Source organism: Pipistrellus hanaki (genome assembly GCF_964339955.1).
Source record: "Pipistrellus hanaki genome assembly, chromosome: X".
In the NCBI taxonomy this organism is placed as follows: Eukaryota; Metazoa; Chordata; class Mammalia; order Chiroptera; family Vespertilionidae; genus Pipistrellus; species Pipistrellus hanaki.
The window spans coordinates 22725174-22744249 of record NC_140524.1 but is presented as its reverse complement, the minus strand read 5'-3'; the positions used below and the strand labels follow the sequence as shown (position 1 = coordinate 22744249).

General features: G+C 38.1%; 1 protein-coding gene across 2 annotated transcripts in view; it reads right to left on the bottom strand.

Moving 5' to 3' along the window:
* Positions 1-19076, bottom strand: part of MOSPD1 (motile sperm domain containing 1) — a 91015-nt gene that overhangs the window by 20630 nt on the left and 51309 nt on the right. The window contains exon 8 of one of the 2 annotated variants that reach the window (XR_014793727.1): positions 1574-6185. The exons of the other annotated variant lie outside the window; for it this stretch is intronic. The gene's annotated coding sequence lies outside the window, so the exon portion shown is untranslated. Of the gene's footprint in view, positions 1-1573; positions 6186-19076 lie in introns of those variants that run through there. 2 annotated transcript variants of the gene reach the window in all.

Below are 19076 nucleotides of genomic sequence, written 5' to 3'. Positions count from 1 at the left end.
AAAATAAATAAATAAATAAAATAAATAAATAAACTTGCCAAGTTTACTAACAGCCAATCATTAAAATAAATAAATAAATAAATAAATAAATAAATAAATAAAAAGCTAATTGATAGGAAAATATAATACGTAATTGAGGCTTCGTTCAATTTGCACTTTTACCTGATTATCCCTGATCAATTTTATATTCTAATTAAGTGTGAAAAAAAGACAATGTCGATAAATTGTAGTCTTTCAAATTTCTATAAATAATCTATTATTCATCGTCATGACTACTGATTTGATTAAATAGAGATTTAATATGTTAGGGCTTTTTTCTGCAAGAATTATGTTCTTTTAGTTGCTCCCTAAGGGCTATAAATATTTGTTAAGCCCCAATTTTCTAATCCAAAGTCTAAAGGTGTTTCTTTAAATAATACCATGTGTTAAAACATTTAAACCTAAAGTGTTTTAAGTAATTGAAGATAGTTTCAGCATTTTGAAAATAGAAATCTATCTTCATGAAATGAAGTTTAAATTTCCTCACTAATGAAATAGGAATGATTATTTAAAATATTTATAAAAGTTTTCCTTTATCATTGGAAACAATCAGCATGTTGGAAATTTGATGTTAGTATGCCCCATGCTGTGGCACCAACAAATTTTTTCACAATGGCCCTGATGGAATTGATTAGAATAGATATATATGTAGGGGGAAATTCTATTCACCTGTGAATAAGTGAATATTTATGAAATGACTGGGATCATGATGGTCTTCAATCTTGAAACTAGGATAGGATTCTACTTTGCTAAGGACAAGTGAACTATCACTATGGCCTTTTTTTTACCCAGCTTCTCTACTTGCCAGACCTTTAGTGGGTCAATTGTGAATATATAAGAGGATCCTCATGAAACAAGGTGTGATTGCTGTTATGTTCGTTGCTGAAATTGTTGATCATTGACAGACAAAAAAGTACTCATACATTATTGGCACTTTAGAAAAAAAAAGTTTTGTAGTATGTTCAGGTACAAAGACTACGGATGGAGAAAGTGAACAATGCGGGTGAGACTACTACTCTGTTGTATAAGGATCTTTAATCAATAAATTTTGGTAAACTTGACTGTCTCAATATAATTATCTCAACTCCAACAATTTAACTTTATTCAGTTAATTTTAGTTGTACCCTAGGATGCCACACTCACTGTAATATGCTCAGAATCAAAGATTTTCCATTTTGCAGTCTTTTGAACTTATGTGTTAAGAGGATCCATTTCTTAAATGATTTTTCATTTATTGCTTTTCAGATCAATGCAAATATAATTGTTTCATGATATTTTGTGGTTGATTTTTCAAAATTATGGTAAGACTTATTTTGTTATCCTAAACATGCCAAGAGATTGTCATATCAGTTTTCCATAGTGAAGGACATATGTTAGTTTCCTGTGGCTTCTATAACAAAATACCACAAACAGCCTAAAACAAGCATGTCAAACTCAAAGGCTAACACGGGCCAGATAAACAAAGTTTATGTGGGCCGCAAAAAAACAAAAGCTTCAATTTTCATAGAAACGTAGGTTTATTTCAACAGAGGCATGGTGAATACAAAGGGTTAAGATAAATGAGTAATTATTAATATAAAATAATATAACATATTAATAAAAATTAATATTTTTTCTTGAACATTAACTTTTCAAACACTGAATATCTGCACAAATTAATAAACATAATGCAAATAAAACTATTTTTCTTGTTCTCTGAAAGTGAAATATTTTCTGTTGTGCACACCAAACAAGTCAGTCCAAGACTAATGACAGGGCAATTGGCTGCTAAAATATTCACTGCTAGTATTAGTGGAGAGAAATGATGCGCCTGCCCATAAGGCGTGTAAGGGAAATGAATACAACACGATTATGGTAATCAGTCATTATCGAATATTGTAGTTCGTTATTAATAATCCTATATAATAAAAGCCTAATATGCAAATTGTCCTCAACTAGTTCAATCAGGACATTGACTGCTCGATATGATGTGCACTGACCACCAGGGGGCAGCATGGAACATGGCAGGTGTTGGCAATGCAGTGCTGGCAACAGGCAGCAGTGGAGGCACTGCCAGCCCCGATGGGCCCTGACGAGAGCAGGACCATGGTGGGATGGTGGAGCAGGTGAGTGGGCAACACCAGGCCAAGGCAGGTGTGAGCAGGGCCCAATCCCGCACCTATTGCCCCGCAGACTGCAACCAGTGGCAGGGGGAGGTGGCACCACCTGGCTCCCAGGCACTGAGGCCCGATGACTCAGGCGGAGGGGGGCACATGGGGGCTCAGGGACCCAGATGCTACTTAGGGCCCACAGGTTAGCTGGGACCTGCCCTTCCACACCAGACACTCCCTGCTTCCATTACTGGCCAGGACTAAGGACCACGCCCATGCATGAATTTCGTGCACCAGGCCTCTAGTTATGTATAACAGGATATTGTAAAAATTAAGTTATGAAATTTTTATCAAAATGTTTCTTACATACTATTATATTGGCTGGTGTGCAAAAAATATTTGTTGTGGGCTGTGAGTTGGACATGGTTGGCCTAAAACAATAGACATGGATTATCTCACAGTTCTTGAAATTCTAAAATTCCAAGATCAAATTTTCAGCAGAATTGGTTCCTTCAGGAGACTCTGAGAGAGAATCTGTTAATGTCTCTCTCCTAGCTTCTGGTAGTTGCTGGAAATCCTTGCCTTACAGACATATCACTCCAATCTCTGTCTTCATCATGGGATTCTCCGTGTCCCTATGTTATCATATGGCCTTAAAAAATATAATAGCTGACATTCAGTATTATATTAGTTTCAGCTATGCAGCATAATGCTTAGGCATTCATATAATGTACAAAGTGGTCTTCCCAATAAGCCTAGTATCTATCTGGCACCATACATAGTTATTACTATACTAGTAGCCCATCACGTGATATCGCGCATAGTAGGCTGCCCATTGCTTCCGCAGGAGCCAGAGGGAACCGCAGCGTGCTGCCCATGGGAGCCAGAAAGGAGCTGTACCACTTCTGTGGGAGCCGGAGGGACCCATGCTGTTTCCGCGGGAGTCCGGAGGAACGCACGCTGCTTCCATGGGAGGCAGGCCCGCTGTCTCCTTTTGGTGCTTGTGCTCAGCTTCGGAGGTTGTGGGGCAGCCCCTGTCCCTGTTCGTGTCTGCTCCAGCTCTGGGGGGCTGACCTGAGCTGGGCATGGTGGCTTGCCAGCCCCCTGTCTCTGTCTCTGTCTCCACTCCAGGCCTCACCTGTGCGCACAACCCCTTCCTGTATGGTCGTGACCCATTATGAAGTCCTGGCCTAATTTGCATATTTCCTCTTTATATAGATTATTGTCTATGTTCTCTGTGTTACATTTTACATCCCCATGACTATTTTGTAATGTAATGGCCAATTTGTGCTTACTTCTTAATCCCTTCATCTTTTTCACCCAGCGCCCCCCATCTGGCAACCATCAGTTTTTTCTCTGTATCCATGAGTCTATTTCTGTTTTGTTTGTGCCATAGAAGTAGGTAAGGCAATATTAGTATAGGAATCACAAAATCTTTGAACATAGAGGAATTTAGAAGTCTTTTTTTTTTTTTAACATGTTTGTATTGATTTTTGAGAGGAAGGGAGAGGGAGAAAGAGAGAGAAACATTGATCAGTTGCCTTTCTTATGCACCCTGACCAAGGATCAAACACACAACCTGGGTATGTGCCCTGACAAGGAACTGAACTGGCAAACTTTCTGTGCATGGAACGATGAAGCTCCAGCAACTAAGCCACACTGGCCAGGGTGGATTTTAATCTACCTCTCAATTCAAGAATCATTTTTGAGAATTCCAGACAGATTATCTTTTAGCCTTAGTTTGAAATCTTGTAGTAATAAACCAACTCCCTCACACGACAGTTAATTCTATTGCTGGACAATACCCTTTCACTCATACATGGAATCTAATGAACAAAATGAACTAATAAGCAAAATGGAGACAGACCCATAGATAGAGAGTAGGTTGACAGTTTTTTTGGGGGGGTGTTGGGAGGCTGAGGGTGGTGGTGGAGGAATTGAGCCAATAAAACGAGAAAAAAATCAAGGACAGGTACAACAGTGTGATGATTGTGGGGGTTGAGCTGGGGAAAGGTCAAGAAGGGTATAGGGGGGATAAATGGTGATGCAAGGAGACTTGACTTGGGGTGGTGAACACAAATATACAATTAGAATTGCGTTGTGGAATTGTGCATCTGAAATTTGTATAATTATGTTAACCAGTGTCACCTCATACAATTCAATAGAAGGGGGGGAAAGGAAGCTCTTACATTAAAAAGGGATGTGGGGTTAGAACTTATATCAAGGTGGCCTGTTTTATTGGCTCTTCAGAATTAAAGCAAATCAAATGAGCTATTAAAAGCCCATGAGTTAAGATTCTACTTCTTTATTAATCGCCATCCTTGCTCTTTGAATTATTAGTACTTCCACTACAGGATATATTTAATCTCATCTTCTAAATGAATTTTTAAAATTCACCTAGAAGCAACTATATATAAATATCCATGATGAAAATGCATGTATGGTACTTTAAATATCTATGGAGAAAACTAATTATAATTTGCCTGAAGTGTTTTTAAATATTTTAGAACATAAAAGTTGAGCTTGAAAAACATATCATATAGGTAGACTTCACTGTCAAATAATTGAAATTGAACATTTAGAAAAGACGAAAGAACAGTAAGTACTCTGAAAAAAGATTGTTTTGTTTTCCTTAAAGTCCATATTTCACAGATTTCTTAAAATGTGCTTCTTAACGCAAGAGAAAATAAGATTGATTTTTACAAATGTCTATAATGTATAGGTGGAGAGAATCATATATCATATAGGACTCTTGGAAACTGAAGAACTTTCTTTTTTAAAAAAATATATTTTTATTGATTTTTTACAGAGAGGAAGGGAGAGAGATAGAGAGCTAGAAATGTCGATGAGAGAGAAACACCGACCAGCTGCCTCTTGCACACTCCCTACCGGGGATGTGCCCGCAACCAACGTACATGCCTCTGACCGGAATCGAACCTGGGACCTTTCAGTCCGCAGACCGATGCTCTACCACTGAGCCAAACCGGTTTCGGCTGAAGAACTTTCTTAACAGTGGAAACTTGCTCAACTTTCTTAACAGTGGGAGACTTAATGACTATGTTCTCTCAAAGTAAATGCATCAAATAAATATAGTTATTAACTAAATCCTATAAATTGAACAATAACATAGATGTATGAAATTGGAGAACTCTGTGGATTACTGATGTCAAAGTAAACTGGTAACATAATTGTTCATGTCAAACTTTTAGGGAAGTGACGAGACTACATTATCAGTGAGTACAGGAGTCAGGAGACCTGACTTGTAACTCCCGCTCTATCATTAGCTCTGTATGACTTTGTGAAGTCACTTCACCTCTGTGGGCTTCAGATTTCCAATCTGTAAAGTGTAGTTGGACTATATATTTATAAGGTCCCTTCTGTCTCTTAAAATTTTATTGATTGTGTAAAAACATCTGCCTTCATCTTGCTAGCATGACAGTGAAAGTCACGATGGCATTCAACTTCAAAAGACTTTAAGAAAATATTTAGGAAATTAGAGAGCTTTATTACCTAATGTTTTTATTCTTTCTGGCAACAAGAAACTCATTTTGTTCAGCCTCATCAATAGTTTCCTCTCTTCTATGAATTATGCATGCTTTGTGAAGAAATGTGGAAAGCTAATTTTCCCCCGGTTTCTTGTTTTGTGTGGATAAATGATCCTCTCAGGATTTCCATGTTAATAACAACTTCCCATTGACAAACCACTCATCATAAAATTTTTCTTCTACTGTAACTACCGCTTGAAATAAAATAAAATAAAGATATACTTGGTACGCTTGCTTCAGAGAAGTGAAGGAGACGGGGCCTAAAGCTACATCAACTATAAAAACTCTGTACCAATATACATTTGGAAGTACTCAACTAGTACTAAAAAGCATATTGCCAGCAAAGTAACTTGCTTTTTCTTCAATAATTATCAAATGGCTATAAGAAAATACTCTACCTTCAGTTTACTTGATTTCTTGGCATGACTCCTGTGCTTGGGAATTCTCCATTAAACACAAGGGAAAAAGGACACATTTGAAAGTTGCAGACAGCTGGTTTGTGATTTTTGTGCTGAGGAAGAAAATATTTGAAATTACATTATACAGCAGAGAAACCTAATTACACTTTCCATTTCTAGTCTCTCTCTTCTGAGAAGAAGGGTTTAGATTGCTTCCTTAAACTAAACTTATATTAAATTCTGCAGTGGTTTACATCGAGTACTATTCTTGGATAATCTTTCCATAAGTGTGAGGTCTTTGGAAAGGAGGGTACTGAAGCTAGGATTTTGGGGCTGTTGAGAGAAGTTCACTAAAACTCCCTTAAGCTTGATCTGGAATACATTCTCATATCACATGGATGAGCACAGATTAAAAATATTTTTTGAAATATGCAAGGCTCTTGATAGTGTGGAGAAGGTGGTATTTGAATTCACTATGATAGATTCCTAATGTCATTTCTGGAAGAAGTTTGATGGTATACATTTTTAAAAGCCTTCAAAATGTGCACATTTTTAATATATTAATGCTTCTAGGAATTTTTCTTAGAGAAAAATATTGGACAGGTTGAAAATGATGTTTACTATAATCTTATTTGTAATTGTGTAAAACCTAATGTTTTCAACAAATGCTGGGGCAACTGGATATCCACATGCAAATAATGATATTGGACTCAAACTCACTCTGTATACAAAAATTCACTCAAAATGGATCAATGGCATAAATATTAAGAGCTGAAAACAGCTGAAACCGGTTTGGCTCAGTGGATAGAGCGTCAGCCTGAGGACCAAAAGGTCCTGGGTTCGATTCCGGTCAAGGGCATGTACCTGGGTTGCGGAACATCCCCAGTGGGGAGTGTGCAAGATGCAGCTGATAGATGATTCTTTCTCATTGATGTTTATAACTCTCTGTCCCTCTCTCTTCCTCTCTGTAAAAAATCAATAAAATATATTTTAAAAAAAGAGCTGAAACGAATAAACTTAGCGAAAAAAGGAATAAATCTTTATGCTCTTAGACTTAGCAATGAATTCTTAGAAATAGCACCAAAAGCATGAGCAACAAAAGAAAAAAAATGATCACTGGACTTCATCAAAATTAAGAACTTTTGTGCATCAAAGGACATTAACAAGATAGTGAAAAGACAATCTATAAAATGAGAAAAATGTTTGTAAATCATATCTGATAAGGGTTGAATCCACAATATATAAAGACTCCTATAACTCAAAAAAAAGATAAGCAATTCAATTAAAATATGGGCAAAGAAAAAAATATGGCAAAGGACTTTATGAATAGATATTTCTCCAAAGAAGATATACAACTGTCCATGAAAAGATGTTCAACAATATTAGTCATTAGAGAAATGCAAATTAAAACTAGAAAGGTAACACTTTATACCCACTAAGATGGCTACAAAATAGAAGATAGATAATAACAAGTTTTGGTGAGGATATGGAGAAATAAGAACCATATGCATTGGTAGTTAGAATGCAAAATGTAAAATGATGCAGTGACATTGGAAAACAGTTTGGCAGTTCTTCAAAGTATTTAGAGGTACATGCAGGAGGCAACCATTTTTAAAAAAGTATATTTTATCAATTTTTTACAGAGAAGAAGGAAGAGGGATAGAGAGCTAGAAACATCGATGAGAGAGAAACATCGATCAGCTGCCTCCTGCACCCCCCCCCCCACCAGGGATGTGCCTGCAACCAATGTACATGCCCTTGACCAGAATCGAACCTGAGACCCTTCAGTCCGCAAAAGGACGCTCTATCCACTGAGCTAAACCGGTTTCGGCAGGAGGCAGCCAATTGATGTGTTTCTCTCACATCAATATTTCTCTCTGCCTTTCCCTGTCTCTTCTATTCTCTCTAAAAATCAATGGAAAAATACCCCCTGGTAAGTAAAAAGAAAAAGAAAACCTAACACTAAAGGATAAGGTGAGGCATCATTTCTCAGAGTGTTTTAGAAAATGCAAATAAGTGTCCTGAAGAATTAAAGAAGGAGGAGACCACAGGCAATCTATGGTCAAGTAAGTTTGGGAAATTCATTTAAATTTGTTTCTTTAACATTGTGAAAACCCAAAATTGGAATATAGTATGGAACATTTTATTTTTTTAATTTTGAAATTTTTTTTTTATTGATTTCAGAGAGGAAGGGAGAGGAGATAGAGAGAGAGAAACATCAATGATGAGAGAGAATAATTGATTGGCTGTCTCCTGTCCGCCCCCTACTGGGGGAGGGGGGGGATCAAGCCTGCAACCCAGGCCTGTGTCCTTGACTGGAATTGAACCTGGGACCCTTTACTCCACAGGCCGACACTCTACCCACTAAGCCAAACCAGCTAGGGCTGGTATGGAACATTTTAAAACGGTTTAACCAAAATTCTTTTCTGAGGATCATCTTATAGGATTGCTGTAATGTTGAATACCTTTAAGGAAACAGAGTTAAACAAATTATAGTACCTTCATCCCATAGAAATCTTCACACCCATTAAGAATGATGACACAGTATCATATATCACTTGACATGGAAGGATGTTTACACTATATTGTAAAGTTAAAAAACAGTGTGATTAATGGAATCTCATTTTTGTTTTTAAAAATTATGTATATATATATTTACATATATAAATATATATTTATCGATATATATATAATGGATAAATAGCAGGCAGTCTGTAAAGCTATATGCCAATATATAATTGATAAATAGCAGACTGTCTGTAAAGCTATATGTCAAAATGTTCAAGTCTTTGGGGGGTGGGAAAATGAATGATTTTATTTTCATTTGCTTTTCTCTTTTTATTTTCAGTTTTTTCAACATGGAATATCTATTACTTGTATAATCAAGAAATAATAGAATTTAAAATAAATATGTTATAGGAAGTAGTTGTTAATTGTGTGAGGGAAGGGATGAGAAGATCAGAACTCCCTTATCACTGCTGGACTCTTTACTTACTTCTGTTTGAATTTTCAATGAAAGAAAGTAAAAGAGCCTTTAAACTATTAAAGAATTCTACTCATTCAAAAATTCTTCCTGATATTGAACTAAAATCTACCTTCCATCCATTGGTCCTAATTTGTTATTGGGAATGCCATAAAATAAGCAAAATCCATTTTCTCTCCCATAGATATAGACTTTCGAATATTTGGCAACAGCTACATGTCTCCACAAAACTTTTCTCCTCTAGGTTTCCATTCTAGTCTTTTTTTTTCTTTTTTTTTTCTTTTTTCTATGAGATGGTTTCCAGGCATTATTACCATCATGGCCTTTGGCCTCCAATCATTTTCAAGTTTGTTAATATCTTTCAAGCATGGTACCCAGAAATGATCACAGCACTCCACACTTTTTTTAAACATCTCATCAGTTCCTAAAAATTTTGATTTAATCAGATTCCTCTGATTCAAAAAGTAATTTCAGAAATTTCCCACTTTAGTGTGCCTATTCGATGAATTTTATCCTAAGATTATATATGATATATACTCAATTATATAATTCCCTCATCTTTTCATTTTTAAAGCTATATAGATGAATAAAATATTCCACATCAATTCCTCATCTCCTGCATTTATTAAAACTTTTGTAGAGCCCTAGCTGGTTTGGCTCAGTGGACAGAGAATTGGCCTGTGGACCAAAGGGTCCCAGGTTTGATTCCAGTCAAGGGCACTTACCTTGGCTGCAGGCTCCTCCCTGGCCTGGGCCCTGGTCAGGGCTCATGTAGGAGGCAACAAATCAATGTGTTTCTTTCACATTGACTTTTCTGTCTGTCTTTCCCTCTCTCTTCCACTCTCTCTAAAAGATAAATGGAAAAATATCCTCGGGTGAAGATTAACAAAAACAAAACAAAACACCTTACAACTTTTTACCCAACACTTAAAGGAGAATGAGAGAGCTTCCATCCTGATAGGGATGGCAAGGGAATCCCTGCAGTCTGGCCAAGGAATCTGAAATACATTTTGTCCTTTAACACTTTCTACTTTTTGTTCCAGTTATTGGTACCATGTTTTAGACAAAGTCCAGCTACCTCCAGATTGATTGGCCTCTCTATTGCAAGGCACTTCACAAGATGACAGTAACAGGCCAGGGTACATGGTGATGTAGAATACATTTCTTGTCCTTGATCTGATCACAGTTCTGATCAACCTAGTGTATACATTGGTCTTCTTTCCAGCCTAATAAATCATTTGCTTTTAATTCTTCTTGTCATTCCTCAAACATGGTAGGCAATATTTAAAAGAGCCTGGTGCCCAACTGGTGTGGCTCAGTGGCTGAGCATCGACCTATGAGCCAGGAGGTCACGGTTCAATTCCTGGTCAGGGCACATGCCCAGGTTGCAGGCTTGATTCCCAGTAGGGGGCATGCTGGATGCAGCCAATCAATGATTCTCATAATTGATGTTTCTATCTCTCTCTCTCTCTCTCTCTCTCTCTCTCTGAAATCAATAAAAATATTTTTAAATGAAAATAAAAGAGACTGGTAAACTATATTCCAGCTCCATATAGCATCGAACCCAATGCCTTCCACCATGCATATATGCCTGTGTGCTTATTTTTTTCAAGAGAGTAGTTTTCTGATTGGAGGGACTGCACAGTTTACATAGGATTCTTCATATTAGGTACTTGCTAAGAAGAAATAACTTTAAATCTTCAATTTAAAAAATATATTTTTTATTGATTTCAGCAAGGATGGGAGAGGGAGAGAGAGATAGAAACATCAATAATGAGAGAGAGAGAGTCATTGATGTACTGCCTCCTGTTTGCCCCACACTGGGGATCAAGCCTACAACCTGGGCATGTGCCTTTGAAGAAAATTGAACCCAGGACCTTTCAGTCCACAGGCCGATGCTCTATCCACTGAGCCAAACCAGCTAGGGCTAAATCTTCAACTTTTGAAGATTTATGCTGTTTAAAAAATCAACTTTATTAAGATATAATTTATATAATTTTTTTTGTTAATCCTTACCTGAGGATATTTTTCCATTGATCTTTTAGAGTGGCATAGAGAGGGAAAGACAGAAAGAAACGTCAATGTGAGAGAAACACATCAATTGGTTGCCTCCAGCACGCACCCTTACCAGGGCCTGGGCCGGGGCGGAGCCTGCAACCAAGGTAAGCACCCTTGACTGGAATTGAACATGGGACCCTTTGGTCCACAGGCCAATGCTCTATCCATTGAGCCAAACCAGCTAGGGCAGATGAGAATATTTTTAAAATGATATAGACCACTTCCGTTACCACAGAAAATGTCTACTGCCCCTTTGTAGTTAATGTTGTTCATCCCCACTGCTGGCTCCAGATTACACTGATTTCCTTTTCTTCATCACTGTACAAGGCTGGGCAAAAGTAGGTTTACAGTTGTTTGTATGTAAAAAAAAAAAGGCATGCAGGTTATGATTATAATGATGTAAGAATAAACTCTGTGTTTCATGTACTCACAACTGTAAACCTACTGTTGTAATCTGTAAACTGTAATCTATTCCTGTAGATTAGCTTTCTCTTTTATAGAAATATATATTTGTAATCATATAATATATATTGTAATATATGTATATATATATATATATTTTTTTTTTATATTGCTTTTGCTTAGAACATCCTTGAGATAAATTCATGTTGCTTCCTATATCTGTAGTTCAACTTTTTAAAAAATATATTTTATTGATTTTTTACAGAGAGGAAGGGAGAGAGAGAGAGAGAGAGAGAGCCAGAAACGTCAATGAGAGAGAAACATCGACCAGCCGCCTCCTGCACACCCCCCATCGGGGATGTGCCCGCAACCAACGTACATGCCCTTGACCGGAATCGAACCTGGGACCTTCCAGTCCACAGACCGACGCTTTACCACTGAGCCAAACCAGTTTCGTCTGTAGTTCAATTTTTATTGCTGAGTTGTATTTCATTGTACATATATTGCACAATTTGTTTATTCTTTCAACTTTTGATGGACATTTGGGTTTCCAACTGGGGACTATTCTGAATAAAGTTGTTATGAATATTTGTGTTTAAGCTTTTGTGTGGATGTGTGTTGTCATTTCTCTTGAGTAAATACCTATATTATATTGTATGATGAATGCATGTTTAACTTTATAAGAAACTAGAGGCCCGGTGCATGAAATTCGTGCATGGGGAGTGGGTATCCCTCAACCCGGCCTGCACCCTCTCCAATCTGGAACATCCCTCTCACAGTCTGGGACTGCTGGCTCCTAACTGTTCATCTGCCTGCCTGCCTGATTGCCCCTAATTGATTCTGCCTGTCAGCCTGATTGCCCCCTAACCACTCCCCTGCCAGCCTGATCGGTGCCTAACTGCTCCCCTGCTGGCCCTATCACCCACAACTGCCCTTCCCTGCTGACCCTATTACCCACAACTTCCCTTCCCTGCCACTACCTGCCTCCTCTGCCGGGACCAGCCTCCTCCACGCTGTGCAGAGCTGTGGGACTCCCAGGTCTAATCACATGGAGCGGCCACCAGGCCCTGCCTCTGTGCATGTGGCCATCTTGTGACAATATCATGCATGTGCTCCACCTAGGCTTTTATTAGTATAGATTGCCAGCCTGTTTTCCAAAGTGATTTTACCATTTTATATTCCCACCAGCAATGCATGTTCATTTATGTAGTTCACATACACTAGTTCATTTAAACAATGTTTTGGATTTGAGATCCTACATTTACATTCACCAGGCTATCAACTAAAGGATTTTGATGTCTGCTTTTCTAAATTGTGTAAACCAGGGGTAGTATGCTTGCCTTTGAAGATTTCTATCCCGTTATAGATGGTCTGCACCAATCAGATCCAATACTGTTTTTTTCTATGACACATTACCCACATAATACATTACATTTATGGGCTATGTGGGATCATTGGGCGATGCCTGCTCTGCACCCACGATCCTAACTCCTTCTGCTCCTAAATTTTTTTTTTGTTTCCATGAGAAGTTTTCTTTAGTCTCCAATTTTCTCTAAGCTATTTAAAATCTTATTTACTGTATACAATGACTCATCTTCCCTTTATAAATCAAATATTGAAGGACAGCACTAGTGCTTACAATCCAGGGTTTCTATATTAAATTGAACTTCTCTTGTTTGTAAGCTTTCCAGGGAACCTGGGTTCATCTGTGTGACTTTGCGGAATCCTCATTATTCAGTGTTAAATGAAACCAGTGAAAGACATATTTCTGGTTCAAATGTCTTCAGTTGAGTGGTTCAAAGTCCCATTTTATTTTCTATTAAAGGAAAATGACTTGTATTTTTTAATATATCTTTATTGATTTCAGAGAGAAAAGGAGAGGGAGAAGGAGATAAAAACATCAATGATAAGAGACAATCATTGATCGGCTGCCTCCTAATTGAGCCCACAAACCAGGCATGTGCCCTGACAAGGAATTGAACCATAACCTCCTGGTTCATAAGTCGATGCTCAACCACTGAGCCATGATGGCTGGTCAAATTACTTATTTAAAAAAAATAAAAAATAAAAGAAACAAAGCACATTTCTCAGGAAGTTGAATAGCAGTGGTATGCTTTGAGAGAACATAAACAGAGCCTAGGCACTATCTCTCTAACAATGTATTATTTACTATATTTTGCTTCTTTTCTCCAAGGGACTTGAATTTAAGACAACTGAAGTTGATACAGTTTGTCTTTCATTTCTTCCTACCTTGCTTTCTGCTGCCTCTTTCCCTCTAGCTCCCCAAGTGCCAACCCTCTCCCCACTGGAATCTGCCCATGTCTGCCCTCTTCAGAAAGAAGTCAGGACCGATGCTCCTAAGGTGCATTATTAAACTTCTATTCTATCAAGTCTGAAATAAATTTGAACATTCTGTTTAAATTTCACAGGAAAATTAAAGTGACCAACAAATTTAATTGGGGGGGGGTTAGTCTAAAGTACTATAGTTTTAATCTTAATCATTGGAATTTGGGAGGTAGTGGTCTGAGAATGAAGTAGCTTGGAGCTTCTGTCCCTTTCTTGTCCTCCAAGAATGGCATGGAGTGGGCAGAAGCCATGGATCCTACTCTCCTATATCCCCATTATTGTCCCATTTAAAAAGTATATATTTTATTGATTATTTTTACAGAGAGAAAGGGAGAGGGACAGAGAGCTAGAAACATCAATGAGAGAGAAACATCTATCAGCTGCCTCCTGCACACTCTCTACTGCGGATGTGCCTGCAACCAAGGTATATGCCCTCAGACCCTTCAGTCCACAGGCCGACGCTCTATCCACTGAGCCAAACTGGTCGGGGCTATTGCCCCCATTTACTTGGGAGAATATTGGAGCTGTGGAGGGTTAATCACTTGCTCAAGTTCCTCCTAAACAAATGGGTACAATAATGGTACCTACTTCATAAAGTTGTTAAGATTAAATTTCAGCTACATGTAAAACACTAAGCTACTTGAGAAATAATAAGCACAGAATTTGAAAATGGCTTGCTGTTATTTTTCTTATTTGCAAGCTGGTTTCTGAAAGAAAGAGGCCAGTCCTAGTTATTCTCTAGTCTTCTTTTCTGGACCTTCATTGCATACAATACTTAATTTCTATTTATGTTGGTGTTCTAAAGCTTCCTTTAAAATAATTTAGTGGTGCCAAAACCAGTTTGGCTCAGTGGATAGAGCGTCGGCCTGCGGATTGAAAGGTCCCAGGTTCGATTCTGGTCAAGGGCATCTACCTTGGTTGCGGGCACATTCCCAGTAGGGGGTAAGCAGGAGGCAGCTGATCGATGTTTCTCTCTCATCGATGTTTCTAACTCTCTATCCCTCTTCCTTCCTCTGTGTAGAAAATCAATAAAATATAATTTAAAAAAATAATTTAGTGGTGACCATTGACCTATGAACCAAGAAGTCATAGCTTGATTCCCAATCAGGGCACATGCCCAGGTTGTGGGCTCGATCTCCAGTGAGGAGCATGCAGGAAGCTAATCGACAATTCTCTCTCATCGTTGATGTTTCAATATCTTTTTCCCTCTCCCATTCTCTCTGAAATCAATAAAAACATATTTGAAAAAATGAAATAAATTTAATCTAACATAGGGCTTGGTAAATTTGTTAACAAAAATCATTAGACACCAGGTGTCAGGATGTATGTGGATATGGCAAAGATGGTGATGCTGTAAGTAAATGGCTACTCCAGTGATTCTGCATGGCTAGAATAAGTTCAAACTCCATAATGGAGCAGCCACTCTACTTACTATTGCACTGTACAATATAAATATTAATTATTATTAACTTTCCCCACTCCCAGCCTTCCTAATTTCTTTTAATCTGATCTACTTTTTCTTTATCCTATAGGACTTATCACTTTCTAACATTTTTTATAGTTGAGTTATTTTTATTGTTTGTCTCTCTGCTAGAACATAAGCTCCTCCAGGGCAGAAACCTTTTACTGTTTTTTGTTCACTAAGCAAACAAAGTATCTAAACTAGTGCCCTCTGGCCAAAACCGGTTTGGCTCAATGGATAGAGCATTGGCCTGCGGACTGAAAGGTCCCAGGTTTGATTCCGGTCAAAGGCATGTACCTTGGTTGGGGGCACATTCCCAGTAGGGGGTGTGCAAGAGGCAGCAGATGGATGATTCTGTCTCATCGATGTTTCTAACTCTCTATCCCTCTCTCTTCCTCTCTGTAAAAAATCAATAAAATATAATTAAAAAAATAAACTAGTGCGGTCTGTTGTAGGTGGTCACTAAGTATGTGGTGACTGAATTAATAAATAATGGAGGCATTCACAGTCTTTCAGAATTTCGTCTGTCTTTTTCAGCCTCACCTCTTGTCATTCTCCTCTCTATGTGTCACCGATATGAGTGGTTTCCCATGCACATCATTTGCTCCCCTATCTCAACATTTACTCATACTCTTTCCTCTACCCTGATAAATAATCATGGTCCTACGCAAAGATTTAGTTGTAAGAATGTTTTTCATAGTTTGGGTTTGTATTAGTGAAAAATATCAAGCAGCCTTAAAGAATAAGTTAGAGATATCATGGTAACTCCCACTTGACAGGGGGTACATGGCAATATCTATCAAAATTACAAATGCACATAGCCTTTGGAGTGGCAGTTCTGCTTTTAGGAGTTTATCCCACAGAGAAACTTGTTCGTGTGCCAAATGAATATGTGCTGGTGAGTCACTGCAGTGCTTTAGTCACGCCTATTAGATACAGCAGTGACAGAACTCATTAAATTATTATGTAGAGCTATATTTATTGACGTGGGAAGATCATAATAGCTAACATTAATTCAACTTGCTATGTGTCAAGAACTGTGATGTGTTTTTATGTATTTTTATCCCATTCAATCCTCATAACAGCCCTGTGAGGTAGTTACTTAAAATAGTCCTCATTTTACACAGGAGGAAATGGACTCAGTGAACTTAATCTACATAGCCATGGTTAGACAACTCATAGCAAAGTTGAAATGTCTGAAATAAATTATGACAAAACAGGATGTACACTATGATCCACTTTTGCAATAAAAATATATATAGATATACAAATGTTTATATGTGCATATAAAAAGACTGGAAAGGAATACATCAAAATATTAACAGTTTGGATGTGGGGTTGTGGGTGGTTTTATTTTCTTCTTTTGGCTTATTATTTCCTGACTTTTCTGTTAAGCTTTGGGGCTGACTGGGAAGAAGTAAGTGAAGTCAGCAGGTATGAATTAGTTGTGTAATTTTAAAGTTTGATGGTAATATGGAACAATGGCACAAGGGAAAATGTTTTTCCACTGAGAGAAAAAACTAATGGGTGGGGAGAGCTTGCCCAGAGGGGAAGAGGATAGTCCTAGAGTAAGTGCAGAAGACAAAAAAAAATATACTGTCATGGTCACAATTGGAAGAGGTAACCTTGAGGAGGAAAGTCCCCTGGTTCCCATGAGGCTGAAGGATGCGGGATGAGCAGGCATAAGCAAAAATGCAGAGAAACAGTGAAGGACAAGATAAAGAAAGAAGAATTGAGGAAGCCCCTGTTAGGTGGCCTGTGTTCTGGCATTGATATCCACAACTAGACCCTCCACTGAGGGGTTGGGGTGAGGGTATGACGAGGGATCTGAGGAGAGGGGGAGGATTTGGAACAATCCCTGAGAGAAATTCAATACAAGTATATGAAAGGATTGCCTCCCAGCTCTTGGGGCCCTGCTGAGGTTAGCTGTCCTGGCTTTGTTGTATAGCCAGCTCATGACCTTCTCCAGCAAAAGTTAGCAGCTTGGGAGCAGAGGGAGGATGGAGGATGGATAGAATGGATGGTGGAGTTTTCAAAGGGCCAAGGATTGGCACAGCAGGTGCTACAGAATGTCATGGGAGAGTAAGTCCAAGGGTCAACACTAGCATGGTAAAACGACCGATCATGAGGTGACTTGGGAGGAAGAAAGAAAAACAGCATGCTACACATGACCTCTGGGGAAAGAGAGGGGAAGAAAAACAGGCTGGTGGCTGTGGGGGCCAGAGAGTAGTAGAAGGATACCCATAGAAGGCTGAGGTGAGAGGGATGAGTGCTTCTGAGTTTGTATATTGAGGTGGCCCCCTGGGGGCCCCCGGGAGTAAGTGGAAAAAAGTAGCAAGGAAACTGGGAGTGATAAAAGGGCAAAGACAGCATTAAAATAACTCCTACCTGATGGAGGGCAATTTGGCAATATCTATTAAAATTACAAATGCATGTTCCCTTTCAAACAGCAATTCCTCTTTGAGGAGTTTCTCTTACAAATAAACTTGCTTGTTTTCGTGCAAGATGAATGTGTAAGGTAAGTTATAGCAGCACTGTCTGTAATGGCAGCAGACTGCAAACAGACTAAAAGTTTGTCACAGTGATTTGATTCAAGTATGGCTGAAAAAAAAATGGAATGCTATGTAACCTGAAAAAAAAGAGGAAGCTCTTTATGTGTCGATATAAAAGAATTTCCAAAATATTTTGCTAAGTGAAAGAAGCAAAGTGCAGATCATTGTGAGTAGTTTGTAATCTCTTTGCTAACTTATGCATAAAACATCTTTGAAAGGATACATTAAAAAAAACCCTAAAACAATATTAGTTGTCTCCAATGAGGGAGAGCTGTTGGCTAGGTGACAGGGTTTAGAAGGGGAGTTTTCACTTGTTCTTTTGTTTTGTACCTTTTTTCAACTTTATGGAAGTGTAAATTTACAAGTTATATATACTAAACGTGTACAATGTGATGTGCCTTTTGAATTTTGAGCCATTTGAATACCTTACTGAGAAAATTAAGTAACTAAAACTCCCATCATGATTTACTACAAATCACTCAAGTTTGCCAGAAGAATGGGTGGGTTTGGGATTAAATGAAATGGACAATGTGTCAATAATTGCTGAAGGTGGGTAATGGGATATGAGCTTCATTTTCATTTGAAAAGTGAAATTGCCATTTTTCACTTTTAAAAAAATGTCATTTTGGCAATTTCACATGATTTAAGCTAGTGCGATTCTCATTTATTTTTGTAAATTTTCCACGATATGGAAGTTTTCAAATAAAAGATAAAAAATGACCTCCCACCAGACCTTTGCTAGAGCATTCATGTACTTTCTTATCCTGGCTCTTGTATCTCATAATTGAGTGGAAATTCCCATTCCGCAATCAACTTCTCGAACAGCAGCACTGCCTCACTGATTTCCCTTTATTATGGGACCTGGTACTGTTCTCAGGATTTTTCCTATTAACAACAATCTCTCCCCATCCTGTTGTGTTAATTGGATACTACCTTATCCTTATTGCTGGTAAAGCTCATCCTGTTCTTGAAAAATCACTTCATTAGTTTCTTATGATCACTTGACATTCCCTTCCCACCTCACAGTCTATTATTGGCAATCCTAACTGATATGGGAGGTCATGCCCTTGTCTAAGTTACTTATATTTATCAATCTGGGGGCTGGTGTCTCTGAGACGTTCAGTATACAGCACCACAAAATTCGACCCACACCATCAAAAAGCACAATTGTGTTCAGCCTTTTAGCCTCAAGTTTTTGTTT